We start from the raw sequence: 27084 nt of genomic DNA, 5'->3' as shown, positions 1-27084 counted from the left end.
GCTTTTCCTACAATAAACAGCATTTCCAGTATGTGGCACTTCCCTTTGGTCTGTCCTCCGCCCCCAGGGTTTTCACCAAGGTTTTGGCGGCTCTCGCTGCCCATCTGAGATCCTTCCCTGTCCGTCTCCACTGTTACTTGGACAACATCCTCATCCTCTCCTCCTCAAAAGTCCAGGCCCCACGAGATACTAGGTTGACCCTTACCACCCTTCAGGACCATGGGTTCCTGATTAATTGGAAGAAAAGTCACCTTTCCCCCTCTACCCGACTCACTCACTTGGGGGCGGTGATCGACACCACCCAGGAACTGGTTTTCCTGTCCCCGGACAGGTGGCTCAGTATCCAACAATCCATCAGGCATGTCAGGCGGGCAAGAAAAGTGTCTCTTTTAGAATTGTCAAAACTGTTGGGGAAGCTTATTTCATGTATATCTATTATCCCTTGGGCCTGTTTCCATACCAGGTCCCTTCAATGGTTTCTGCTGCCGCATCAGCGTTCAGGAAGGAGCAACTCACGACTCCTGGTCAGAGTTCCTCCAAGAGTTCTCACGTCCCTCCTTTGGTGGACCAGGCCGGCCATCAACAAGGGCCACTACTTCAAGGAACCCGACCGGTTAACCGTTACTACGGACGCGAGCCTCCTCGGCTGGGGCGCTCATATCCTCTCCATCTCGCCCCAGGGCAAATGGTCGGGCAACAGAACAACTCTGCACCATAAATTGGCTGGAGCTCCACGCCGCCTACCTGGCGCTCGCAGCTTCCTACCCCAGGTACGCGGGCGTCACGTCTTGGTCCTTACAGACAACATCACGGCGAAGGCTCATATCAACAGACAGGGGGGCACCCAGTCAATAAGGCTCATGAGAGAGGCCGAACGTCTGTGCCGTTGGGCGGAATCGAACCTGTCCTCCATCAAGGCAGACCATATATCAGGGACCCTAAACATCCAAGCAGATTGGCTCAGCAGAGCCACCCTGGACCAAACAGAATGGCACCTCCACCCCTCCCTATTCAGGGAGGCAGTCTCAATCTTCGGTCTCCCATGGTGGATCTTTTTGCATCCCCCTCAACGCCCAACTACCAAGGTTCTTTTCCAGGTACCCTCTCACGGGGCAGAGAACCACAATGCCCTCCGTTGCCCTTGGCCCCCAGGGCTCCTTTATGCCTTCCCCTAACCATCATCCCCAGGGTGATACACAAGTTGATCCTGGAACAAGCAGAGATTCTTCTAGTAGCCCCTTATTGGCCGAGACGCCCTGGTTTGCGGACCTTCGCAACCTCAGTGGCCCCTCCCTGAGAATCCTCCGACAAGATCTCCTGTCCCAGGGCCCTCTTTTACACCCGGACCCCCAATGGCTCCAATTAGCAGTCTGGAGGTTGAGCGGGACCGCCTAAAGGAAAAGAATTTTTCCAGCCAGGTCATAGACACCATCCTGGCAGCCAGACGGCCCTCGACCACGCAAATCTACAATGCTACGTGGGTCGCCTTCCGTTCTTGGGCCCTCAAACTTCAGATTAATCCCCTTTCTCCCTCCATCGCTCAGGTCCTGGAATTTCTTCAGGAGGGCCTCAACAAGGGTCTGTCCACCAACACCCTAAGGCATCAGGTCGCGGCCTTGGCAACCGTTGTTTCCTCAGATAATGGGGGTCCCATCTCCCATCACCCCCTTATCCAGGCTTTTCTCAGGGGAGCTTCCAATCTCCACCCCCCGACCATACACCGTTTTCCCACCTGGGATCTCAACAAAGTCCTGGTTTCTCTTACAAAGCCCCCCTTTGAACCCATCAGGGAGGCTTCCCTACAATTTCTCACTCTCAAAACTGTTTTTCTTGTGGCCATCACATCTGCTCGTCGGATCTCGGAGATGGCAGCCCTTTCCATCAGACAGGACCTATGTATCTTTCATTCTGACAGAGTCGTTCTCCGACCTGACCCTACCTTCCTCCCTAAAATAAACTCAGCATTCCACAGAGCTCAGGAGCTCATCCTCCCGAACTTCTGCCCCAACCCCTCGAGAGAGAGGGAGAGACAGTGGCACACCCTTGACGTAAGGCGCGCCTTAAGAATATACATCGAGCGCACCCAGCCTTTTCGCAAGTCAGAGGCCCTATTTGTGTCTTTTCAGCCTACGTCCCTCGGCCACAAAGTGACTCCCTCAACCGTGGGCCGCTGGATTAGGGCCGCCATCGCTAAGGCCTATCAGGCACAGTCCCTTCCTGTCCCTTCTCGCGTGACCGCCCACTCTACTAGAAGTGCGGCTACTTCCGCTGCATGGGCCACCCAGGCCTCAATAACCGATATCTGCAGGGCTGCCACCTGGGCATCCCCATCCCCTTTTATCAAACATTACAAGATCGATCTATTCGCCTCTGCCGAGGCTTCATTTGGCAGGTGGGTCCTTCAGCGGGTCCTTGAGGTTCCAGGGGAGATTCCACACCAGATGGGAACCCGCCCGCAGGACTCGCCAAGCTTTGGTATGTCCCATCCTGGATGCTTGTAGCAGCTCTATGGAGAAGGGGCGTTGGTTCTTACCTGATACGCTTCTTCTCGTAGAGCTGCGTAGAGCGTCCAGCCCCACCCATTAGCCCGTCTGGTGGGGAATCTCGTTTCGGCCAAACAAACAAATACTTCTTAGTCAGGATGAGAATAGGGCCTTCCTTCTCGTCTTCGCAAAACTGGGGAACGCCGAGAGGACCATGTGATGGAGAGAGGCGTTCCTCAATTTCAAGCTCAGCCTGTGAGAGCCGAGACTGGAGCACCTCCCATCCTGGACGCTCTACGCAGCTCTACGAGAAGAAGCATATCAGGTAAGAACCAACGCCCCTTTTCTTTGCTAATTCTTTTTCCATTAATCCCATTTTATGTTTAATTATATCCATTTTAAACTTAATGTCCTTTTTCTGTGGCATTTTCTGTAACTCTTTTTCAAGTCCTTTATACTCATCCTCTAGTCTTAGAGGCTAGTCTTTTCGAGGTATTTCTTTTCCTTGTATAGTCTATTATCAAGCCTCTAGCATATGCCTTCACTGTATCCCATACATTCTGCGTTGATGTGTTTTCTTTTTTATTTTCTTTAAAGAAAAAGCTAGTTCTTTCTCATCCTCTGTATGAAGTCTTTCTCTTTTAGTGTAGTTTTATTTAACGTCCATCTAGATCTTCTTTGCCCTTTCCATTTAATTGTCATTGGATTATGATCTGCCCAAGTACTTGTTTCAATATTTATTTCTTGGATATTAGCGAACAATTCTGTTGACATCCATATCATATTTATTTTGGACTATGATAAATGTCTGTTTGAATAGAAAGTGTATTGTGTAGTCTTAGCATTTCTTTCTCTCCATGCATCTTTTAAATTTATTTCATCTGTCATTTTAAAAAAAGATTTAGGGAGAGTCTTTCTGTTTTGCTTTGTTGTTTTCTGTGTTGTATAGTCCAATTTATTGTGTACAATTCCATTAAAGTCTCCCATCATAATGATATTAACATAGTCCAGTTCAATTATTTTCATATGTAATTTTCTATAAAATTCTTCTTATTGTCATTCGGGGCATAGATTGCAATCAGGAATGTTTTCATATTATTGTCCATTATTTCCACCATTAATAATTTTCTATCATCATCTGTATGGATCAATTTCGCTGGGATAATATCTTTAATGTATAAAACCACTCTTCTTTTCTTGTATTGTGTCAAAGAAGTAAATATTTTCCCTAACTTTGGTTGTATCAACAGTTGTTCGTGTTGCTTTTTAATATGTACTTCTTGTAGGCAGATTATATCAAATTTTAATTTCTCTAATTTATGGAAAGTTTTCCTTCTTTTAACAGCTGAATTAAGTCTGTTCATGTTAACTGTAATCAGTTTTTTCTCTTCCATGGTTATACTTTATAGGTAGGTTTGGCAGCTCTGAATTCCTTGCATTATCATCTGCTGTGTCACCTTTTCCTGTTCTTTTTCTTGTTGTAACATCGTCTGTATTGAGAGTTGTCCTCCAGATGGTGAAGAGGAAGTTGTAGGAATTGAAGAACCAGCCGCTGTTAGTTTCCTGCTCAATTCAGACGATTCAAAATCTTCAGGTTCTTCTAGACCTTAATCCACCCATGAAATAACCAATTGTAATTCCAAGTAAAAATAGTGGAAAAAAAGAAGCAAGATAAAAAAAAATTCTTCAGGCTCTTGTATACCTTAATCCAATTGATTAGTTAAATAGCAGTAAAAACTCAAAAAAGGAAGAAAAAAACCATAAAAAGGAAAAATTTGTTAAATCTTGTAGGAGACAGAAAAATAAGTAAAAAACTAAAGAAGAAAAAAAAGAGATTCTTCAGGTTCTTCAACACCTTAATCCAATTAAAAAGTCTCAGGTATAAAAAGGTATACAAAAAAAGGAAGCCACAAAAAGAAAACCAATATGGAAAGTAAATAAAAAATGCAGGAGAGGGAGAGAGAAAAAAGAAAAAGGACTACTCCATTAAAAAAAAGAAAAGAAAACATCAATACTAAGACTTGTCCTTTAAAATGAAATGCAAAATTAAAAATTAGGCTCCAAAAGAAAAAAGAAAAACAAAAGCAAGTTCCAAAAGGCCAAAGAACCAAATGACTATTACAAATAATAAGCTGATAAGGAGAGGGTTTGTTAAAGTAAGGAATAGCTCAGCTTAAAAAAAACAAAGAACACACTGCACCTATTTAGTTATCCAAGGCTTTTGTTAAGTTTTGTAGCTCTCTTCTCTGGAGTCTTATCGTCTTTTTTCTGTATACTTCAACACCAGACTCCAGCTACTGATAGAAACCCAGAAGAGCACCTGTAATAATACTCTCCCATGCTCTTCCCGCTATCTTATCAGACGGGTTCAAAGTCCTTGAAAAGAAGTCTGAATTCTTTCTCAGCTTTGTCTGGTCAAGAGAGAGAAAAAGAGAAACAATATTTCTAAGCCTCTAGTTGGCAGCATTACAAAGTTTCCTCTGCTTTCACTTTCCCCCTCCTTTTCCAAACAAATATAATAAAAATTAATTAAAAAGGAAAAAGGATTTAGGAAAAAAGCTAAAAGGGAATCTCTAGCCTAAAATATTATAAAGACAAAAAGGAGAAGAGACCAAAAAAAAAAAAAATAAGGTAGAAAAAAAAGACCAGTCCAGTTCAAAGTAAAAAAATCATTTATGAAGAGTCCAGCAAAAAAAGGGAAAAAATTAATTTGACTTCCCATTTAAAATCGCTGCTTAATCACTTCTGTCTAAGATTTTACAGATTCTTTCTTTTCCTTAGGGTGTCCTTTCAAATCTTTAAAGAACAAATTCTCACCAAACTGGCACACTTTCTCTTTCCATTCTCTTCCGTTTCAGAGTTATCCCAACTTCAGCAGCTTTAATGGCTGCCTCTTTGCCGCTGGCAAAAAGAGCTTCTTCTGGATCTACCAGGGACTTTGCGATATCCCTGGGATCGACAGCTTGCGCTGTTTACATTCACTGTCTCTTCGGGACAGTTTAGATCCGTTTGGACTGTCCAGAAGCAAAGATATCGGCGGCGATCTCAGACCTTCAAGATTGCACGCCGTATTGTCGCAACGCTAGCTCCGCCCCGTACCTTCAGTGGTATTGTATTTTCATTAATTCTGTTTAGAAACTATTTAAAAGTTCACATTGGCTTGTATTGCTTTTATATCCTGCAGTCTTAAGAGCTTAAATATGTTAGATGTACCTTCTTTGAGGACTGAAATCACAAAGCTACATCAGACTACTTCCAGGAATGCTGACAGAAAATACAATTTCTAAGCACTTTGCAGGCTGGATCACTTCATGTCTGTAAAAATCTTAAAAGAATATATGTAAAGAAAGTTTTAATTAGAAATCATTGAATATTTCCTGCATTTAAAATAAATACAAGATTAGCATTCTGTCTTGTAAAGCTGGCATTTCTGTAACACATAAAATGATATTTAATATTTCCAATTTTTCTTTTTTCTTAATTCTGATTAAGTACTCACTTATGCAAAAAATAGGAATAGAGTCCATTGAATGACAGGACCATAGAGAATCTTTGAAGTCAGAAAAAAAGTTAATATTTAAGACAGGAAAATATTTTTTGAAGTATAAAATGACCTGATTATATAATATATAATAACAACATGTGTATATTAATATGAAATAATAACATAGAAAGAAAATTCTATCCAGTTTTGTAGAATTATGAACAATGTAGTTAAATTTTAAAATGCTGTATTCAGAACATCCTGAATCCATTTGGCTTATGGTTAAAAATAAAAACATAGAAGGAGTAAAAATCCTGTTTTTCCTAAATGGTTTTTGAATTGCCTCACAGGGAAATTGGATTATATAATTAATTCTTATTTCCTTTGCAGACACTTAGAAAGAGACATTTATAAAGATTAGACTGAATGTGTTATTCTGGAAGCAGCATCTTATTCTTACTCTAAATGATTCTCCTTTTACCCATCAGAAGTTCACAAACTTGGAAATGAGCAAAATACAGTAAGTGTAGGAAGCAGTATGATACGAGAAAATATCTTAAAAATGAAGAATTTTCTGTACAAGAGCAAAAGCTGGCTTTTTGTTAGATTTTTCTTGTTTCAACACAAACTTATGTACTTATAAATTTAAAAAGCTAAATATAAGATTGACAATACAAATCAGTGGAAGAATCAGAGATCATTCTCTTGGAAAAACTAAAATTAAAACTTGGTGTTAACTGCAAATATTTTTTAGATGTTTTAAACTATTAACTATGATAGTAAAGTGGAATAAACATATATTTTACCATGATTGAGTTCCAAAGTATCTTCAGATCCAACTTGTTAAGGGTTCTTTCTCTTGAAAATAAATGTTTATTTATTCATTCAAAGAAATATGTATGGCTTGAACCTGGAACTCTGGACACTGTAGAAGATTTAAAAACAATTTGAAAAAGATGTCAAGATCCTCAATGAATTCCACACAAATACTTTATGCCCCCACCCTGTGTAATTTAGATCTACTAATAATGAATACAACAACTGCAGAATCCAATTACTCTGCAATTCTGGGTTTCCCCTGAGGAAATCTGCTTCCTCCATTCTGTCAATTGTAGCTTCCAAATCATCTTCAGGGCAACCCCATGTAGAGTGCATTGTATAATTTGAATACATAATGATTAGGATATGATATTGCACTTAATAAATGATAAATTGATCTATCAGTATAATTCTGGAGACTTCTGGTATGCTTTAGCCGAATATAAATCTTATATTTGAAATCCACGTGTTAAAATTCATGTACAATAAATCTTTCTGTTTTTATAGTTTAAGCAAAATATTTGCTAACTTTTATGATGGGAATCAGGGAATGATGTAAGAAATCTATTTTTTACCATCTCTACCAAGTGACTCTGGACAGTTTGTAATACCTTAAATAAAGGAGTACAACAATCACAGTATTAAAATATTAAAACATTAAACATTAAAAGTTAAAATGTTAAAATTAATATTAATATAGAGCAAAAGAACCAATGCATAGATGGGTGGAATCATTCCATCTTCAGTTGAACAGTGTGTTGTCTGAGTACAAACATCTTTATTAAACAATAATCAAAATTGCAACATCGTTCATTACATATTAATTCTGCAATATTTAACATAATGTCCATCTATTAATTATACTAATTGATAACATAGTAGTTTTCAACGTATTAGTATCCCTAACCCTAACTTATCTCTTTTAACACATCATCTTTATTTTGTTTCCCTATTTTTAACTTCCATTTTAATTATTTAACCATTGATAGAATAAGTCCCATACCATATAATATTCGGTTTGCTCTTTCTCCTTAATTGCCAATGTTTTTCTATTCATTTCTGCACATTCTAGTATTTTCATAATCACATTCTCATCTATAGGCATCTCTTCACTCTTCCAAATGTTTGTGCAAATACAATTCTAGCTGCAGTTAATACATGAACAATTAAATATGTGTTCTGTATTATAAATTTCAGGTAGAATCCCCAACAGAAATATCTCTGGTTTTAAATCAACATATTGTTTTATCATTTTTTCCAACCATGTATGTATTTTGGTCTAATATTTTTTTTGCTTTAGAACAGGTCCACCACATAGGATAATATGACCCAGGTATCTGGTGGCACTTCCAACAGTTAGCTGATTTATCTTTAAACATCCTTGCCAAACACGCTGGTTCAAAGTGCCATCTATAAAACATCTTATATACATATTTTTACTGTACGGTTGACATTGTTAATTTGTAATTCCTGTCCCACAATTTTTGCCATTTATCTAATTCAATTGTGTTACCAATTTTTTTTTGCCCATGCTATCATTGTTTCCTTTACTTGTTCTTCTTCCTGTTTGATGTATAGTAAATAACAATACATTTTAATCAGTTTTTCTTCTATCCCTGTTAATATCTTATCTAATTCAGTTAATTCTGTATAAAAAGCATATACTTTTGCATCTTTCTCATATCTAGAATGTATCTGCAGTGTGCATACTGTGTCAAATCAATCCCTTGATCCACTCAATTATTTTTGAGGTCCCCCTTCTCATTTAATATATCTTTGTATTTAACAATATTTTCTATGTTAAGAACATTTGGGTGAACCAATGCTTCCATTGTCGAGATCCAGACTGGTATCCTCAAATAGTGCTGTTCTCTAATTTTCTCCCATACTAACAATAATACATTCCTAATATAGTGATTTGAAAGTAACCATGTATTTTATTTTTCCCATACCACAAGAAGGCATGCCAGCCCAATTGCAGATCATGTCCCTCCAAAGTCAATAATCCTTATTTCTCAGTACAATCCATTCTTTAACCCAAGTAAATACCATCACCTGATAGTATAATTCCCAGTTCGGTAGCGAAAGCCGCCTCTGTTTCTCGAATCTTGCAACATTTTAAAACTTACTCTTGTTTTTTCCCTTGCCAAATATATCTTAGTATTACTTTACTTGGTTCCTCAAAATATTTTTTCTCTAGTTTTATTGGGTTTGAAATAAACAGAATAAACTTGGCAATATATTCATTTTTATTATAGCTATCCTGCCAATCAACGATAGTTGCAAATTTTTCCATTTCTCCAAGTCTAATTTAATTTGTTATATCAATTTATAGTATTTATCATATTTAATAGCTACACATCTTGCTGTTAAATTAATTCCTAAGTATTTTATTTTTTTTGTAATCTGAATGTTTATTCTCTTCATTAACTCTTTTTTCCTGTGTTCCTGTAAGATTTTAAACTAGTATCTTAGTTTTTTCTTTGTTTATTTTCAATCCTGCCATTTTGCCATATTCCTCTCTTTTTTTTAATTAGCTTAGGACCTGTTTTTAATGGGTCTTCCAAGATAAAAACTAGATTGTCTGCAAATGCCTGTAGTTTATATTTCTCCAGATGAGCTGTTCAGAGCATCCAGGCATGGTAGGTGCTTCTGTGTTTTGTTTGATAGGCTGAGCTGATTTCTGAGGACACTCCTCCTTGAGACTCCTCCCCAGTTTTTTGCTCAGCCTTTGTTCGAGCAAAGCAACTTTTCCCTTGGCTGGATTATAGAAACGAGAGAAAAAAACCAAAAAATCTATTACAGGTCAGATAGCAGCTTCTGGCTGCCTATGATCATTGCATTCTTTTTAAAAAATGCAGAGAGCTTCCAACATCGTTTAACACCACCTGGATGTTGGAGCTCTCAAGCCCTCAGTGAAGGCTGTAATGGTGCTCCAAGCAGAGGCTCAAGCTTACACCTCAAAAAACAGCCATTGCCCAACAAGACCAACAGAAGGACAGAGAGATCAGAGTCTTGCCTTTCCACCTGGCCGTAATTTAAATCAGCTGGCTGCCGGGCTATAAACAAAGGGCTGCTGAGGCACAATGAGCGCAGGCTCGCAATCGTGCCAAGGAATTAAAATCAGATAAACAGGCAGAGGCTTATTCCCCTCAAAAGGGGGATCGGCATCAGCACCATCACCCCTCCCGGCATTTGTAGTTGAAAGTCTTTCCTTTAATTTCCTGAGCTCTTGCCGGGGTTGTCACTGCTGACTGAGCCATTGTGTGCCAAAAATAACCATTTTGTTTCTTACCGACAAACTGAAAGTTGGCCTTTAGCGAACTTGAGCCTCATTAAAAAGGCATCAGTGCTTCACCTAATTAAATATATTATTGTGAGGATTAATCACTAACAGGGCTGACCTAGCACAGCTTTGCACAGCCTTCAGCAACAGCTCACAAACTTTAAAGGGCTTGCTGAAGGAGTTGTAGTTGGTAATCCCACATATCCAGATCCAGTCAGCAGGACAGCAGCTAGCACCCAGGCCCATGACCACCTGTGCATTAAAGCTGTTGCAGGCCCACTGTCACTTAGACTGTTGAATCATACACTGGGCAGTTAAGGTGTATCTTTAATTGGTATTAATTCAATTTTATTTGGCATTAATTAATTTTAAAAGGAGGGAGATTAAATCAATTACATTTGAGGGAGTACCTGCCCATTCCGGAGCAGGGTCCTTAGGCGTGCCAACCACGATAATTTCAAGCCTCACCCTTTTACAACTCTTGTATCCAAGGGTTGCAATGTCAAGTGGAAGCTCTATTGGCTCCACTGGTTCAGGGTCTAGAGCGGCAGCCAGAAGGGCAATGGCCAGAACTCAGAGCAAGACAACGGGGTTCAAGAAAGCCTTCCAAAGCCACTGAGAAAGATGCCAAGAGGTGCCAAAAGGTACTAGAGAAACACCTGCAAAAGTGCCTTTGTGAGGCCAAGAAGAATTAACAAACAACATCTCCAAGAGCCACTCCTGTTCCAAGCTCCATTCCAGCTTCTCCACTGTGTCTGTCAATGCAGTCCAGGTGCATCAACAATTTGCCAGACCAAACAGGCACTTCAACTGCACTGCATGCACCATGGAGTGTTCCTGAGACTATATTTACATCCATGGCAGCGGGAACTTTGTGCAGAGGAAACTATCCCTCAGGAAATCCTCCCACATATGAGAGCTTGGATGGAGCTAGCTATCAAACAAGGTTTTCCAGCAGGGGTGCAACAGACCTTCCTGACAAGGCAACACCAAACAGGTCCTAATCATGATCTTCAGTCACCATGGTCACTTAAGCAGGGAGGAATCCATTCAACTTCAGGTACCTCCCCAGGGGGCGAATCTCCCAATCGCTCACATGCCCAACCAGGTCATGCAATACAAGGAAGACCAAATAGATTAACTGGAACAAATCATGTCAGTGTCCTCCCAAGATAATGATTCGTTTTTGTCTGAGGCAGACCGGCTAGAGAAGGATATGTTGGAAGATGAGGGTTTAGCCCCTGATCAACCTACATTCACAGGATTGTTCTGCCCACACCTACTTAAGTCCTTACTATTCAAGACAAAAAACATTGCATGCCTTGACAATCTGAACTCTATTTCTCAACCGCCTTCAGCGCAGGAGGAGTTGGATAACTTAATCTTTTCACAACCTATCACCGAAGCGGGGGTCATTCCAGTCCCACAGATGTTCATTGATGTTCAAAAACAGTGAACCTCTACAGCTGCTTATCCCAATCCAACGGGATATGACAAAAATATTTACAACCTAGCGAAAGAATTTTCTGACTCACTTCTAGCCCTCATAGTAGATGAACTTGTAGTAGCCCTAGCCTCTTCCTCCACTGTACCAAGCAAAGCGGAGGAAGCTCTTAAGCCAGTGGACAAGAGAGCAGAGTTAGCACTTCGCAGGGCTCATCAAGCAGATGCATGGGCCATCAGAGCGGCTATAGCCACTTCATTCTTTACCAGATCTTCCCTAAGGTGGCTCCGTCACCTGAGAGATTCCATTCCTTCTTCAAATACTAGGGCGCATCAGAATATAGCCACATTGATGGCAGCTGCACAATTCTCTGCAGATGCAACATTGAATTCAGTAAAATTCTCTTCAAGAGCCATAGTGTCCCAGGTCAGATCACGAGGCCTACTTTGCCTCTGCCATTGGCAAATGGATACCAAACAAGTGGAAGTTGGCATCCACTCCATTTGAAGGGAACAAATTTTTCGGATCTGCCCTGGATTCACTCCTGGTAGAATCTCAGAATAAGAAGATCCTTTCCTCCCTTTTTCATAAGCCTGAAAATAGACCATCCCATTCCTTTCAGAGGCCTTCCTTTCATCTCTTCTATCAAGGAACCTATTCTCAAAGATCACAAAGGCCCTTTGGGTACAGACAAGGACAGCAGGCAGAAAGAGCTGACTTCAGAGACAGCAATTGACGGGGAGGGCAGAATAAAAGGTCCTTTTGTGGGACAGGGAATAGATCTTTTTGATACCCCAAATAATTTCATACCCAACTCTCCCATAGGAGGACTGTGAAGACTATTTGCAGATCAATGGGAGTCCATTACATCAGATACCTGGGTCAGAGAGACCATAAGATCAGGTCTCTCTCTGGAATTCCCCTCCACACCTCTGAACTTCTTTATGCAGTGCCCTGTCTCAAAGGATCCTACCAAAAGAGCCCTTATGGAGACGACGATCCAACACTTGCTGGAGATCCACGCATTCCAACCTGTATTGATGGGTCAACATAGACATGGATTTTATTTGCATCTATTTGGGGTCCCAAAATTTCAGGGGGGCAATTTTAGATCTAAAACACCTGAATCGCTTCCTGGTCCACAGGAGGTTTAGGATGAGCTCCCTACAATCAGTTCTCAGCATCAGACAGGGAGATGTCCTATTGTCAATAGACCTAACAGAGGCATATTTACATATACCCATTAGACCCTTGCATGGTAGGTTCTTGAGTTTCTGCTACCATGGCCATCACTACTAATACAAAGCCCTTCCATTTGGCCTGGTAAACCTTTACAAAGGTTCTGGCAGCTTTAGCAGGCTATCTTAGGATTAAGTCAGTCCGGCTACAATGCTACCTTGATGACATATTAATATTGTCATTGTCTTGCCAGCAGGTAGAATTAGATACCCAAGTCATCTTACAGGCTCCCCAACAACATGGATTTTCAATAAATTGGGCCAAGAGTCACTTCACACCCTCGACTCTTCTCCTGCATTTGGGAGCCATCATTGATACAGTAGCTATGAAGGTTTCCCTTTCACTGGATAGGCAGAGTAACATTAGGCAGTTGTCAAAAGAAGTTAGAATTCTCAAATGAGTACCTCTGGCCCAATTATCCAAACTGCTAAGAAAAATGATCTCCTGCATTTCTATTGTTCCCTGGGCCCTGCTCCACGCAAGAACCCTACAATGGTTTCTGCTCCCATATCAACAATCAGGAAAGAGCAATGCCATGTCCATCCCGTCAAAGATTCTTATATTGCTTCACTGGTGGACCACAACAAACATCAAGGGCTGTCTTTTCAAAGACCTTCACAGAAACACTATCACAACAGACGCAAGTCTATTTAGATGGGGGGCACACTGTGACTCCCTTGTAGCTCAGGGTCACTGGTCCACAACAGAACACGCTTGCAGCATAAACCGGCTAGAATTGAAGGCAGCCCATCTCACCCTCTGCAAATTTCTACCACTGATTCAGGGACAGCATTTCCGACCGACCGACAACGTGGCCACAAAGGCACACATAAACAGATGGGGGCATGCATTCAAGATCGCTAATGAGAGAGACAGAGAGAGTGTTCTGCTGGGCAGAGAGGAATTTAATTTGCATCAAAGCAGAATACATCTCGGAACAGTCCAACATCCCAGCAGGCTGGTTGAGCAGGGCCACTGTCAATCACTCCGAATGATGCCTGCACCTGAGACTGTTCCAGGAAATATCCCATCGATTTGGACATCCGATCCTGGACCTCTTTGCCTCACCCCTCAATGCGCAGCTCCCGAGGTTCTTTTCCAGATTTCCAACACAAGGACTGGAGGGAGTCAACACTCTCCACTGCTGCTGGCCTCGAGATCTCCTATATGCCTTTCCCCCCTCCCATTGATTCCCAAGGTGGCCCAGAAATTCTAGAGAAGGCAGAATTGTTGTTGGTGGCACCATACTGGCCCATACATCCATGGTTCACAGATTTCAGGGATCTATCAATCACAGACCCATAGAGAATCCCACCGGAGAGAGTCTCGCTCACACAGGGTCCAATACAACATCCAGATCCACAGCGGCTACACCTAGCCATGTGGTGCTTGAAAGATGACTCTTGAAAAGTGAGAAGCTCTCCAATAAAGTCATGTCAACAATCCAAGTGGTCAGACATCCACCCACAAACCGTATATTCAATGCTACCTGGAATATCTTCTGCAGATAGTGTGACAAAGAGAAATAGCCCCCACCTCTCCATTGGTGGCTCAAATACTGGACTTTCTCCAGGAAGGTTTGCACAAAGGATTCTCACCAAACACTTTACATAGACAGGTGGAGGTTTTAGCCTTCGTCATTAGCCTTCGTCTACGATCCCTCGCTTATCACCCGAGGATATGCAGGTTTCTCCCTGGGGCCACTAATCTAAGACCCCCCCAATGGTCCATAGATATCCCACCTGGGACCTAAACAAAGTTCACACAGTGCTCAAAAAGCAAACTTTCAAGCCTCTAAGAACTACGAGTCTCCATCTACTTACATCCAAGGTAGTGTTCTTAGTAGCAATGACATAGGCAAGACAAATTTCTGAGCTAGCCACCCTGTCAGTGAGACAAGATCTCTGCATTTTTCATTCCGACAGAGTAGTCCTTTGATTAGATCCAACCTTCATTTCCAAAATTAATTCAGCCTTCCACAGAGCACAGGAGTTGATACTCCCAACTTCTGTCCTAAGACCATCTCACGGTCTAGAGCAACAATGGCATCTATTAGATGTATGACATGCCCTCCAAATCTACATAGACAGGACTGCTTCATATAGGAAGATGGAGGCCTTTCAACCTTCTACTCAAGGAAGAAAAGTCGCCTCATCGATAATTGGCAGGTGGCTGCGAGTCACGATTGCAAAGACTTCTGAAATGCAGTCATTGCCCATGCCTACAGGTATTATGGCACATTCAACTAGGAATACTGCAACTTTGGCAGTTTGGGCTACTCAAGCATCGACGAAACTGTAGGGCAGCAACATGGGCTTTACCTTCGCCTTTCATAAGGCACTATAAACTGGACGTTTTTGCTTCTGCTGAAGCAACCTTCGATAGATGGGTATTACAATGGGCCCACACATAAAAATGGGACTCCAAACCAGACAGATACCCTCCCTTTGGACACGCCAGCTTTGGTATGTCCCATGCCTGGATGCTCTGAATAGCTCATCTGGAGAAGGGGCTTTGGTGCTTACCTGATATGCCCATTCTCTGTGAGCTGTGAAGAGCATCCAGCCACACCCAGAAACTGTCTGGTATGGATCCAATCCTGGCCAAATCTACAAAGCAAAGGTGAAGGAGAATAATGATGAACTTATCATTTCAACTTCATCAAAACTGGGGACACTAAGCCTCAAGGAGGAGTGTCCCCAGAAATCAGCTCAGCCTATCAAATGAGACAGAAGTACCTCCCATGCCTGGGTGCTCTTCACAAAGGGACTCAAAGTGTCAATATTTTGTGTGGCCACCATTATTTTACAGCACTGCCTTAACCCTCTTGGGCATAGAGTTCACCAGAGCATTACAGGTTGCCACTTCCACTCCTTCATGATGACATCATGGAGCTGGTGGATGTTAGAGACTTTGCACATCTCTGCCTTCCATTTCAGGATGCCCCAGAGATGCTCAATAGGATTTAGGTCTGGAGACATGCTTGGTCAGTCCATCACCTTTACCCTCAGCTTCTTTAGAAAGGCAGTGGTTGTTTTGGAGATGTGTTTGAGGTTGTTATCATGTTGGAACACTGCCCTGTGGCCTTTGAAGGTAGGGGATCATGCTCTGCTTCAGTATGTTACAGTACATGTTGGCATTCATGGTTCCCTCAATGAACTGTAACTCCTCAGTGCTGGTAGCACTCATGCAGCCCCAGACCATGACATTCCCACCACCATGCTTGACTATAGGCAAGACACACTTGTCTTTGTACTCCTCGCCTGGTTGTCACCATACACATTTGACACCATCTAAGCCAAATAAGTTTATCTTGGCCTCATCGGACCACAGGACATGATTCCAGAAATCCACGTCCTTAAGTCTGCTTGTCTTCAGCAAACCATTTGTGGGCTTTCTTGTGCATCATCTTTAGAAGAGGCTTCCTTCTGGGATGACAGCCCTGCAAGGCCACTTCGATGCAGTGTGCAGCGCAAGGTCTGAGCACTGACAGACTGACCCCCCACCCTTTCAACCTCTGTAGCAATGCTGGCAGTGTTCATATGTCTTTTTCTCAAAGCCAACTTCTGGATATGACACTGAGCATAGGTACTCAACTTCTTTGGTCAACCATGCGAGACCTGTTCTGAGTGGAACACGTCCTGTTAAACCGCTGTATCATCTCGGCCACTGTGCTGCAGCTCAGTTTCAGGGTCTTGGCAATCTTCTTATACCCTAGGTCATCTTTTTTAAAAAAAAAAAAACAAACAAATTTTATTAATTTTCAAAGACAATACACAGACAAACAAAACATAAAATGTAAGAACATAGAATATCTTTTCTAAGAACTACTTAACAAAATAAATAAAACATCTTGTTTAAGTACAGTAATTCTAAATTATCCCATTTCCATACAAACACAATTTAATATGCATCTTATGTATTCAACTTCATAACTTATTACTCTTTTTCGAACTTCTCACTGTTTCTTCCTTTACTTCTGTTCAATTTTATTCATTAAACTTATACATTCATCTATTTCATATTGCTATATTTCATATTATTACTGTTTCATATGTTCTTATCCAACATTATTAATTCTCAATAAACAAACATAAACAAACAAAATACATAACATAAAGACATAAAACTTCTTTTTAGAAAGCGGCTTAACCCCAGGTTACAACTTTTTGTACAGACATAAATCAAATTCATGCTCACCTTATATACTATTTCATATCTTATTTAACATTCTATATTTTCCATATGTCTTCTCCCCTCTTTTCACTCTCTTAATTTATTTAATTTATAATTTATTTATTTAATCTCAGTTTAAATCATTATACTAGTATCTTTTGTCCGTTCTTTTTCAATTATCTATCTTTTCTCTTTAATACAAACTTTTTCCTGTAATCACTGGTTGAAGTATGACACCTTTCTATCTTTCCCCCAAATTTAACACTTAAAATAATACATAATTTCCATTCTGATTCTGCTTAATACATTCTACATAACATTTTAAAATAAAAAACATAATGAGCTTATAGTATGGTAAAAACAATGTTCCATAACAAATTAATTAATTAAACTCTATTAGTTAATTCTTAGACATTTTACACATTCCCTACAATGTTCTATTAACACATATGTTATTCCAGTTTTCTAACTCTTATTTCAAGTACAAATACTACAATACAATCTTATGTACTTTTGCAGAATATCTTTTTAGATTATATTTTACCCTTTGTCTCTGAAAAAAAACTGGTTTTTAACATCTTGTTTTAAGCCTTTATAACTTCTCTTCACTTTTTCCCTTTCTTCCTTGTCAAGTCTAGCCTTTTTACCTGGGCTCTCTCAATCTCCAGCCTCTTAGTCTCCCCTCTCTGTTGTATTCCTCTTTTCTGTTGCTTTCTGACATTATATCGATTTTTCACCTTATTTTTCCCTTTCTTGGTTGTTTTTTTAGAACTTAAATTCTTCATTTTCTTTTCCTTTTTACCCTTTTCTTCCTCAATTAAAATTATATGTCCATTAAAGATGGCTTCTTCTTCTTCATCCCAACCTTTGTGTTGTTGCATTTCCTGATAAGTAGAAATCGCCATTTCTAAGAAGCAAAAAATAGATCCAAAAGAGCCCTTGCCTTCTTCTTCCTCTTCTTTTAACTTTTTAAATTCCATTTTCAATTCTTCAACAGATACCATTGTAAAAGGTTTTTTTTAAACAATCCAAATGTTTTTTTAGTCTTTCAAAAGATAGTTTACAAAAGTCCCAAAGTCATTGGGTTGGCATGCTTTTCTATGGTATAAGGGAACTAAGACACAGGGTTATTTTAGAAGACATCACATATGGGAGTCTCTGTGGCTAAATTGGGAGAAGATCAAAAGACAATGTTATTTGAAAATTCCAGTTTGGTTATCAACTATTGAAGCATTCTCTTATCCTATAATATATAAGAAGGAACAGTTAGATATGGGGAAATACTGGATGAAAAGGGTGAACTTAAATCGATGCAAAACTTAGAGGAACAAGGTATAAAGATGAATTGGTTTTCATATGCGCAAATGCACTCAAGGTATGATGAAGATTCTAAAACAGGGATTATATGATAAATTGACTGATTTAGATAAGATTTTGACAGGTACTGATGAAAAGGTGTTTAAAAAATTATACGGTTATTTACTGGAAATTAAACTAGAGGAAGAACAAGTTAAAGAAACTATGATTGCTTGGGGGAAGAATTTTGGATATGAGATTGATTTAGAGAAATGGCAAAAATTGTGGTCTCACAATTATAAAATGACAATGTCAACAGCGTATAAAGAAAATTTGTATAAGATGTTTTACAGGTGGCACTTTTCCCTGACAAGAATAGCAAGAATGTTCAAGAATAAATCTGAAAAATGCTGGAAATGTCATCAGATACCTGGCTCATATTACCATATGTGGTGGATTTGTGAGGACGCTAGAAAATACTGCACTAAAATTCACATGTGGTTGGAAAAAATGACAAAGAAACACAGAGACTTGAAACCAGAGATTTTTTTATTGTGAATCTTACCTGATACATATAGTAAAGATTTGAAATACCTGATTGTAAATGTATTAACAGCGGCTAGGATTGTATTTGCTAAAAACTGGAAAAATGAGAAAATACCATTGCAGGAAGAAATTATTAAGAAAATATTGGAATGAGCTGAGATGAGTAGATTGACATTTGAAATTAGAGAACAAGAGGATAAACAATTCTATAAAAATTGGGACCTTTTCTACCAATGGTTAGATAATAAAATACAATTATAGAATATTTAGAATTTTAGAAAATAATGAATATTTAAAGACTTATTTCTTTTCTTTTTTGATATTATATTTATAAAATGTTATTAAGATAGATTTGGTATGACTATATGATTTGTTATAAAATAAATTAAGTAAACTATAGTTATCTCGTAAAGTATGAATGAATAAAATCATGGTCAAATGATTGTTTAATAGTGATACTAGGGTATATAATTTCTGATTGACAGTATGAGATATTATGTAATGTAATTGTAATTGAGACCATGAAATAGATGCATAAAAAATTGGTAAACCAACCGACACTGTTTGTATATTTATGAAAGAAAGTTGGATGTTTTTATGTTTTGTCTGTTTTATTTGTTTTTAAAAAACAATAAAATTGTTTTCAAAAAAAAAAAGTCCCAAAGTCATCAAGCAATCAAAGTCAGCACAAACTGTTTCATTTAGCACTTTCTTCTTTTAATACTTTCTCTTCCTGGGGTAGAATTCAATTACACAATTCCAAGGTAATTTTGGGAAGTTTTATTGCAATTTAATCTCTGATCTTATAAGCTCCAAGCAGTCTCCTTCAACAAATCTTGGTATAAATCATTTACCTCTCTTCCTTCCCACCTATAGCAAAAAGATTTTAATTTTTAAATGTCAGTGTTTAGAAATCTAATGTCCCCTTGGCTTTAATTTTCAAAGTTAGTACCTTCTGCTGCCAAAGCATGTATTTCCGATTTCCATCTGCTGTCTCCATAGGGAAGGAAAGTGAGGAGGAAAAAAAAAACTTTCACTTTCAACCGCAGCTTTGCAATCCTCTTGGGAACAATGTATCACTCAAAGAGCCAAAGTTCCACGGTATTCAGATGTTGCTTGTCCCGGTTCAACCAAAAACTTTCACTTTCTCAACTTCCTCCTGCACGAAACTTGTCCGGTTGAGAGGTTCTTTGTGGCGGCCATTGCTGACCGCCGCTCCACCGCCTTTGGAAAAGGGAGTTAAGCCAGCTGGGGAAGGAGATTGCGATGCCCCCAGACCCTTGCCCGGATCTCCCCTGTCTTCAGTTATCCCTACAGGATAACTAATAGCCTCCAAATCCAGCTGGATCAGAGGCACTCTGGCAGCGAGCACGACAGGGATTGCGCACAGACACAAATTCCTGCTGCCTCCGAAGTCTGACAAACCGGAACACCACCCTAGGCCATCTTTATGTAGAGCAACAATTCATTTTTTCAGATGCTCAGAGAGTTCATTGCCATGAGGTGCCATATTGAACTTCCAGTGACCAGTATGAGAGTGAGAGCAATAACACCAAATTGAACACACCTGCTCCCCCTTCACACCTGAGACCTTGTAACACTAATGAGTTACATGACACCAGGGAGGGAAAATGGCTACTTGGGTCCAATTTGATTTCCTGATTGGCCAATATTATATTTGAGGTTCCCGGTCCAGCTTCTTACTTTTAAACTTCTTTCATTTACTTAAAATAAGCAATCCCCCCACCCTTCTTTCCTGTTTTAAAATGGCTCTCCAACTTAGCTACCATTTTCCTTGGGGGGAGTGGAAAGGCAAAACCACCCCCTCTTTTTTTGATCCCACTCTCTCCCAGCTAGCTTCCTGGGGGCCCTTTGTTCAATAATAATTGGAAATTAGAAATCTTTCACCAAACTGTTCTTCATTCTGCTGCTCTGTCAAATTGGTCAGCTGTCCAGGCTTTGTTCTGGCACGCAATGGCCATCCTTTTCTTTCCACTGGATTGAGAGCCTTTCCCTGGATCAGTCAGGAAGATTGCAGGCTTCCTGAGATTGACAGGGTGTGCTCTCTTGCTTCATCACCCCTCTAGGTGGCTTACGTTCTTCAGAACCTCCTGCGGTTCGAATTTCGGCGCAATCCCTACACAGCATTTACATTTTAAAATGTAGTAAATGTGAAAATGAAAAAAAGAGACAAAGAAGAAAGAAGAAAGAAATAGAAAAGGAATGAACAAAACATGAAAAGATTTATAAAGAAATTCTGATATTCCTCTTGGCGGTTATTATTCTCTTCTTTTTATAACCTATTCTTTCCATTCACCAAAACCATAAATAAAAAGTTCATTTTTTCATTTTCATTGCACAAAAATTTCATAAGTTTTCAGACACCAATAAATGTAGATATTATCTTTCTCTAATTAAATACGGTTTTTCCATCTTGACAAATTTCATTTCTCCATGGTGGATAGTGCCGGATCTTTGTGCATACAGATAGTTCTCAGTTAACAACCATTTGTTCAGCAACCATTTAAAGTTACAAAGCAACTGAATGAAAGGACTTTTAACCTATTTCTAAAGTTTTGGCCATTACAGAGCTTCCAAAGTGTCATAATCAAAATTTGAGCCCTTGGCATCCAGTCTGCACTTAGGACTGCAGGACACTTCAACTACTCAATCTGCCAATCTCCCACTCACACCTGTTGATATTTATAAAATCAATTGAGCTTTGTAAAATGGTGTTCAACATACTACTAAAATCATTGTCTAAACTGCAGACCAACCTACAGTGACTTAGTGTGACATTTAAACTCAACATAAATCTGATTAAATTTGGATCTAAAAGTAATGTGTAAGAATAGGTCATTACAGTGTAAATAAAATGCCATTTCATTTAATCATTTCATCACAATGTTTTAATGTATTTCAAGGCAATGGAGTTACTTCGCAAACTTCTTTTCCTACTACTTAGAAGCCATAAATATTTTTGTTGCTTTTATAGTAAAATTGAACTATAAAAATGAGCATGAAGATCTGACTCTTTCTAAATCTTGGCCTAAAAGATGAGAGTGGCATTAAGATTGTCAAGTATTTGGTGGAAGGGACAGTTATTTTCTTGGTTTTTGGTTTTGGTTTGGTTTTATTAGTTTTTGCAACCCACTTAGGATCATTATAAAAGATAGGCAGTTATAGAAGTTCTTTAATTAGTTAATTAATTGAATACCTTGATAAATGTTTAAACATGCTGACTTTTTGCTTATAAAATGTTTTAGAATTAGACAAATCATATAAAAGGCAAGATGTGCACAATATTACTAGTTATCTGTTAACACCTTTCTAAAATGTAGTAGGATTTCATTTACCTCCCTTTATATACCACTAGCATAACAATATGGAAGTATGACCAAAATGAGCTCACATTCACTATTTAATGACAGTATAACCGAGACTTGCAGTTGAGTTATTGCAAACATTTAAATCCAGTTTATTTTATTAAGGCCATAGTCTTTATTTAGGAGCAGTCTCCTCAGAGCTAATTGGAATGACCAAATAAACATGTATTTTTGCTGCACATTATTTCACCTGACCGTTTTGGAAAGAGGTGGGGTGGCAACATTTTCTTTAAAATATAATAGTTTCCAAGGGAACAAAATTATTGATAAAAGACTTGCAGTAAAAGTAAAAGAACAAATTGGAAATTATAACTGCAAGTCTTTTTATTTGTTTCGTTCTTTTTTTCATTTTAGACATATAAGCTGTAATCTGGCTGAGACTTGTAGTACTAATTGAACAGGTACAGCACATTCCTGTATGGTACGTACTGTTTGCTGAAAATAACTTGTATCCTGCTAATTTTTCTTTTATTTTGAATTTATTTAAATAAATCTTTTGTTATTCTAAACAGCCTTTGCTCATGTCAATTCATTCTAAACTTAGCATTTCAATTATAACTACAAATATATTCCACCTGTTTCTCCACCACTTATGTATATACATTTATATGTTTAGATATTCAGTAAAATTTTTGTGCAAGCACATTGACATTTTTTATTTGGTTCACTCACATTCCCTCTTCACAATAGTGCCTATTAGGACTGTAGAGACTGTTTCGTTGCAGCAGCATGATTATAATTTAATAATGTAGTATTAATGAACAGTACTTAAAACCAATAATATTGTTGCATGTTCCATATCCATTTATTAAGAGAGGTAGAAGAAAGCACTCTAGTAGCCAACAACAGCAAGTACAGGTGAAACTCGAAAATTAGAATATCGTGCAAAAGTTCATTTATTTCAGTAATGCAACTTAAAAGGTGAAACTAATATATGAGAGAGACTCATTACATGCAAAGCAAGATAGTTCAAGCCGTGATTTGTCATAATTGTGATGATTATGGCTTACAGCTCATGAAAACCCAAAATCCACAATCTCAGAAAATTAGAATATTGTGAAAAGGTTCAATATTCTAGGCTCAAAGTGTCCCACTCTAATCAGCTAATTAAACCATAACACCTGCAAAGGGTTCCTGAGCCTTTAAATGGTCTCTCAGTCAGGTTCAGTAGGAATCATAATCATGGGAAAGATCGCTGACCTGACAGTTGTGCAGAAAACCATAATTGATACCCTCCATAAGGAGGGAAAGCCTCAAAAGGTAATTGCAAAAGAAGTTGGATGTTCCCAAGGTGCTGTATCAAAGTACATTAATAGAAAGTTATGTGGAAGGGGAAAGTGTGGAAGAAAAAGGTGCACAAGCAGCAGGGATGACTGCAGCCTGGAGAGGATTGTCAGGAAAAGGCCATTCAAAAGTGTTGGGGACTTTCACAAGGAGTGGACTGAGGCTGGAGTCAGTGCATCAAGAGCCACCACACACAGAGGATCCTGGACATGGGCTTCAAATGTCATATTCCTCTTGTCAAGCCACTCCTAAACAACAAAGACGTCAGAAGCGTCTTACCTGGGCTAAAGAAAAACAGAACTGGTCTGTTGCTCAGTGGTCCAAAGTCCTTTTTTCTGATGAGAGCAACTTTTGCATCTCATTTGGAAACCAAGGACCCAGAGTCTGGAGGAAGAATGGAGAGGCACACACACTGCAAGATGCTTGAAGTCCAGTGTGAAGTTTCCACAGTCTGTTGATTTGGGGAGCCATGTCATCTGTTGGTCCACTGTGCTTCATTAAGTCCAGGATCAATGCAGCCGTCTACAAGGAGATTTTGGAACATTTCATGCTTCCTTCCGCAGACGAGCTTTATGGGGATTCTGACTTCATTTTCCAGCAGGACTTGGCATCTGCCCACACTGCCCAAAGCACCAAAACCTGGTTCAATGACCATGGGATTACTGTGCCAGCAAACTCGCCTCACCTATGGGGCATTGTCAAGAGAAAGATGAGAGACATGAGATCGAACAATGCAGAAGAGCTGAAGGCCTCTAATGAAGCATCCTGGTCTTCCATAACACTTCAGCAATGCCACAGGCTGATAGCTTCTATGCCACGCCTCATTGAGGCAGTAATTGCTGCAAAGGGGCCCAAACCAAGTACTGAGTACATATGCGTGCTTATACTTTTCAGATGTTCGATATTGCTCTATGTACAATCCATGTTTTATTGATTGCATGTAATATTCTAATTTTCTGAGCTTGTGGATTTGGGGTTTTCATGAGCTGTAAACCATAATCATCTCAATTATGACAAATCACGGTTTGAACTATCTTGCTTTGCATGTAATGAGTCTATCTCATATATTAGTTTCACCTTTTAAGTTGCATTACTGAAATAAATGAACTTTTGCATGATATTCTAATTTTTCGAGTTTCACCTGTACATAGCTCCAAGCAGGAGCACATTAAATAATTATTATTCTGTGATGCTAGAGGAAAGGAAATGGCTAACTTAGACTAAACACCTTAATTTTTCTTGAATTTTAAGTCTCTGATGAAAAAATGTTCCAGTACTACTGCCACCGATGTCTTTTTATTAAGCTATGGGTAGATAAGTAGATTTTAGTGATAAGGTATAATCTTACATAATTGAGCAATATGGTAGAAGCAGGTGTTAGAGAAACCAAAGTAGGGGGAAAGATACAGACGTGTTTTGGTGATCAGATGAGTATAATAAAATACATTAAAAATGTAGATGACAAGAATGTCCTTTCATGACATGAAAATCAAGGCTCTGTAATTATGTATATAAAATATACAAAAGTTGAACAAAAACAGGTCCTATATTCATCCCTATCTCCCTCTTTTTCCTACTTATGTGAGATTATAAATGTGACCATTTTCCCATAGAAAAAAATCTTGAAATTGAGTCAAAAGCTGCCAAAGTCTATAAAGTCTCTCTCTAATCAGTGTGATTTATGAATTGCAGATGTATTTATTAGCCATTGTAATAAGAGACATTGAGCAATAGTGGATCTTCCCTTTTTAAGACCATGGGAGTAGGAGGTTGGCTCTCTGTGCATCTTTATGTTACCTTATTTTCTTTCCCCATCCATCTCATCCCCTACCTACTGCAAAGGATTCAGCTGAAACTTCAGTTGGTAATCTGTTTTTCCTCAGCAATGTCATATATATTATGATTTAGAAACTGACTGGTAGTTCATCATATACTAGGGATCTGCTATCTAAATTGCCTTGACAACATACATATTGGAGTTGTACTATTATAAGTAACCCCATTCTTGGGGGGGGAACAGTGTGCCATAAGAATTTGAAAATGAAGCCCACAGCCAAATGCCAAGAAATGCCAAGGAAAATCTCTAAATCTTGCCTGAATTTAAAGACAAAGGCAGAACTGAAATGTATTAATATCCTATTTCTGTAAATACAGAACCAGCCTCTTCTTGGTGTAATACTTGGAGGGGGGGGGGCTGGTTGGTTTGTTTTTGGCTTCATGAGAGCTGGAATGACCTCTCAATTTTTAGAGAATGTCTTTTTACTTAGTCATTTTTGTATGTTTTATGAGAACTTATTATTTGAAGCCTCACACAAATTTGTGGAATGCCAGGGCCCATGTGGTTAGTTTTTGGTAACATATTCATGAATGTCTGCCAGGGTTGCTAGTTAATGAAATTGCATATATGAATTTTCTTTTAAAGAGTTGCTTCATCAGGTGACTTCAAGTGGATCTCTTGTTACCAGTGAAAATTGATGCTTCTTCCATCTCCACTTTAAAGAATAATGTCAGAGGCATTTAAAAGAATGGAGACCATCTACCCCAAATAATCACCTAATTAATCCAGATCTGGAATCTTTTCCACTGAAAGATGTCTCATTTTAAATTAGATCACTTAAAGAAAATAATCTGCTAAATTAAAAGACAGAATCACTACTGTATGAAAACATAATTTAAAGAAAACATGAAATAGATAATTTAACATAAATATGTATTAACTATGGGATTCAGGTTTTGTAACAGCTGCTAAGAGCTATTCCTCCTAAAGAGTGAGTCTCATGAAGTGGATGCCATTTTTCAGTGTAAACATCTCATGTGCCTTAGCCTGTGGATTGGTTCCTTATGAAAAATTTAAAAGCAAAGTTTGTATTTTGAAGCTATTGGCAACTTTTATGCTTATCAGCACTGGAAAAAATAATCACATTCATTAATACTAGTTTATACATGTCAGAAAAACTACAGCCTTAGAAGGGCAAGTCCTGGCATTATTCTTAATGAGTTGTCTTCTAAAAAGCATTCAGGAATTGCTTGTATTGCCAACTTAAGAGCTTTAGTCACAATTCACACCCTTTGCCACCTCAAGACTTAGATAAAGATTTACCCAACAGCAAAAAGGGCTGGGCTGTTCATGGTCATGATTTTATCAGTTACTTTGTGACTTTTCACTCTTTTACTTGGATATTGCAACTGCACCCTATTTGCAAAACTGTTTCTCCTGTTTCCAAATGTGTGTGTGTGTGTGTTTTTCTCTCTCCCCTCCTCCCCCTCCCCCCTTTTATATATAGTTCTCAAACTATATGGTTTATGGTTCTTAAATCATGATCATATTCATTATTTAAATATGTTACATTAATAATATAATTTATTATGTGAGCACCTGCTGCTCATATAGAGAAATTTCCATGGCAAGCAGAATTTACTCAATCTACTTTGAACCTGATAAAATTGTGTGGGCTTTACCAGAAAAGTTGCAATGTGAAGAAGGGCTTACATGTCAGAGGAGACATTAAAGACATTCTCAGCTCTTTTTCTAGAAATCAGGAGCATCATTGAATGAGGTGAAGAAGAATCTTAAACACTGCACTTAGAAAACTGCTGGGCTTTGGCAAGACAGGTTACTAACTTTCTATCCAGAATCGGCT

The 27084-nt window shown here is 38.9% G+C and overlaps 1 protein-coding gene across 5 annotated transcripts in view; it reads left to right on the top strand.

Moving 5' to 3' along the window:
* The window catches only part of COA1 (cytochrome c oxidase assembly factor 1), a 107535-nt gene that overhangs the window by 53666 nt on the left and 26785 nt on the right, over positions 1–27084 (top strand). Inside the window, exon 1 of one of the 5 annotated variants that reach the window (XM_087915446.1) lies at positions 22529–22580. The exons of the other annotated variants lie outside the window; for them this stretch is intronic. The gene's annotated coding sequence lies outside the window, so the exon portion shown is untranslated. Of the gene's footprint in view, positions 1–22528; positions 22581–27084 lie in introns of those variants that run through there. 5 annotated transcript variants of the gene reach the window in all.

This window comes from Pseudonaja textilis, chromosome Z, assembly GCF_049901715.1.
Source record: "Pseudonaja textilis isolate UNSWEBS1 chromosome Z, rPseTex1.2, whole genome shotgun sequence".
In the NCBI taxonomy this organism is placed as follows: domain Eukaryota; kingdom Metazoa; phylum Chordata; class Lepidosauria; order Squamata; family Elapidae; genus Pseudonaja; species Pseudonaja textilis.
This window is presented reverse-complemented; position numbering and strand designations above follow the sequence as displayed.